Genomic DNA, 3,035 nt, shown 5'->3' with positions numbered 1-3,035 from the left:
GTTTAAACATTAATGGCTGTGTGTTGGGTTATTTTGAGGGGACCGCAAATTTACACTGTTACACAAGCTGTACACTCACTACTTTACATTGTAGCAAAGTGTCATTTCTTCAGTGTTGTCACATTAAAAGATATAATGAAATATTTACAAAAATATGAGGGGTGTACTCACTTTTGTGAGATATTGTATATTCACTAGTAAATGTTTATTGTATTTAGCTGCACGTCGTGTTGTGTTTTCAGTTGTCTGTGTGTGTTGCGTCTTAGTCCAGGTTACCAGAAGCAAAAGGCCAACCACATAAATGATCCAGAAAATCAGATACTGCTGAATTCCCATGCTGCACCTGCACAATCACGCCGTTAATTGGACTGTCTTAACTGTTGTTTGTTTGGGGGGGAGTTGGGAATACAAAATCCAAGTTAATTCCTGTATAAAAGTGAATATTGTATATATTATGTTATATAATGTATAGTGATGACTGGGTATATATGTTATGATACTGAAAATTATATGTAATTATATATATTGTTGTTTACGAAAAGGTATTGATTTAATACTTACCTCTGGGAGAACATGGAGGAGTCCATGTGGGTGGAGTTTCCAGGTTAAAAGCCAGGCCCTGTTTGTTTAGGGTGGGTTATAGTTTGGAGTTGCAGTGTGAGTGGTCTGTGTGTATTTATTGTTCTATGGATGAATTTACCAGCCAAGTGCTGAAGTGTATATATTTTTGTATAGTTTTCCTCCATTTTCTCTGTTTCCCCTATTTTGTCTATTTTTTGCGCCTTCATGTGGATGTACATATTTTCGCGCACATTTGTTGTATTGTAAATAGACTGTAAATAGGAGCGCTGTCAATAAAACACCTATGCAAAAAAGTGCTATTGTGGCCTTGCCATCAATTTTCTTGTGGAGGACCGTTTTTTCATCACGCCTCGTCACAACAACCATGTCGATCTGTGTCTCAAAGGTAGAACGAGCATTACAGAGGCCAACACAGAGGAGCTGAAACTCCCACAGCTCTGTGTGCTACAGCCAGTCCCTTGTGTTCCTGCAGGATCTGCTACAATGGACAGGAGTCAAGAACTGGAATGACACGACCACCAAATCCAGCAGTTCATTCATTCTTAATAACATTAAATAGGAAATGTAGAAGTGTTTAGGTCAAGACCCTGAATTCCCAGAAACTCAGACACCTGAGGTTCTTACTCCAGAAACGGTCCAGGACATTGACCTTATCTGAGTGATCTGCTGCACTATTTTGTTATGTTTTTATTTTTTATTTTTATTTGTTTATTTTTTTTAGGTTTATCAGGTAAGACTAAACTGTAATAGTCAGTCCTGAATGTGATAAAAGGATGTATCAGACATTCAGCACCTAGTAGTAACACAAGTGGGATCCTAATCATAGCAATATTACAGAGGTAAAGATGGAGACATTAGTTATATATTAAATAAATGGTTTAATTGATAGATGATCATGAATCATTACAGGTTCATGCCAAATAATATAGCTCATAGCAGCAAAGTGTGACTTTAACCTCCTCCTACAAACCCACCAACTTGTATAAAAGCAGTCTTAACCAGAAAAAACTGACAAACAGAGAGAGATCAGTGAAGTGAGAGAGAGATTTACATGAAGACGGCCGAGTGATCCTCTTTCTCCCAGAATAGAGCAGCACTTTCAGCAGATGTTCAACTTCCTTCAGCCAAACTCACTGAAGCACAACACACAGCACTGAATCTACAGCTAAACACACTCTCTCATCACACTGATAATGACTATTAACTCTAATAAAAGAACACACAATGTCCAAAATGAAGCTTTATTTCAGCAGAGCAAAACTACAGGAAGAGCAACAGGACAGTGAAGAGAGTAAAGACAGAAATGTCAGCATTGTGTAGAATTGAAACTCTATTGTAGATGGATGTGTAAGCAGCTCAGTGTTCAATTCTATCTTGGAGCTGTTAGACTTCACACTGGCTCTTTCTGAACGTGACCGGATGATCGACGTTGTCATGGGAGACCTTACAGACAAACTCCTCCCCCTTTTCCCAGAGCGCTTTGCTGAGGGTCAGGGTGCTGCTGCGTGTGTACCCGTCCTTCTTCTGTTCTTCTGCGCTGGTCAGAACCCCGTCCTTCACCTCTGAGCCGTCCACAGTCCAGCTCACCAGCGCCCCCTGTGGAGAGTAGGCAGACAGCAGGCAGAGCAGCGAGGCCGATCCCTCAGACAGCTGCAGAGAGGAGGGAGGGAGCAGAGACACGGAGGGCTTCACCGTGGGACCGGCTGGAGACCACAAACACACAAGAAACACACATTTACACACGCTTACACAACATTTACTCATCACTGCTGATTCACATTACTGCAGTTCAGTAGAACTACTCAGCAGGAGAACATTTACTAGTCACTCGTTATATTGTGGAGCGACTCGGACTTTGATCAGATTTATTCTGGGAGTGTATTCCAGTCCTCCTAAGTTGTTCTGCTACTTTTACATGTAGTCCTACAGTAAAATAAAGACACTGATGATGTAAATACACTGATATTCCACAGAATCAGGGCTGGAAAATACATCACACCTTCCCTTTGAGTTTCCTGATAACAAGATTTACTCGATTAGAAATCACATATCTGGCAAAAAGTCTGAGAAATCAGTCCAGTGATGGAAATAACCACATCACACCACATCCACCTTTCTACACACTGTTTATCTTTGTTTGGAGATTCAAAATCAGTACATCAGTGAAATGATAGAAGGCTAACAGACACAGGATTAAGTTTTATACCATGTCCTTCACAGCACACAATATGAACTTAAGAAGCTGTGAATGTAAAAGTGCTCCGTTTACTGAGGAACACACTGCGTACTTATTCAGCTAACAGCTCACTCCTCATTTATTCTTTCTTATAAATTATTTTTATTGTACTGTCAGAGTTAAAAAACCCTACATTCATTATCATTAAGTATAAATTATAATAAATAAATAAATAAATAAATAAATAAATTAGTGAATTTATAATGCCTACATTATT

General features: G+C 39.3%; 1 long non-coding RNA gene across 1 annotated transcript in view; it reads right to left on the bottom strand.

Annotated features, from left to right (window-relative positions):
- Positions 1-1,809: 1,809 nt before the first annotated feature.
- Positions 1,810-3,035, bottom strand: part of LOC128634995 (uncharacterized) — a 1,525-nt gene continuing 299 nt past the window's right edge. Inside the window, exon 2 of the long non-coding RNA XR_008397902.1 lies at positions 1,810-2,285. This is a non-coding gene — a long non-coding RNA (uncharacterized LOC128634995). The remainder of the gene's footprint in view (positions 2,286-3,035) is intronic.

This window comes from Ictalurus punctatus, chromosome 14 (assembly GCF_001660625.3).
Source record: "Ictalurus punctatus breed USDA103 chromosome 14, Coco_2.0, whole genome shotgun sequence".
Classification (NCBI taxonomy): domain Eukaryota; kingdom Metazoa; phylum Chordata; class Actinopteri; order Siluriformes; family Ictaluridae; genus Ictalurus; species Ictalurus punctatus.
This window is presented reverse-complemented; position numbering and strand designations above follow the sequence as displayed.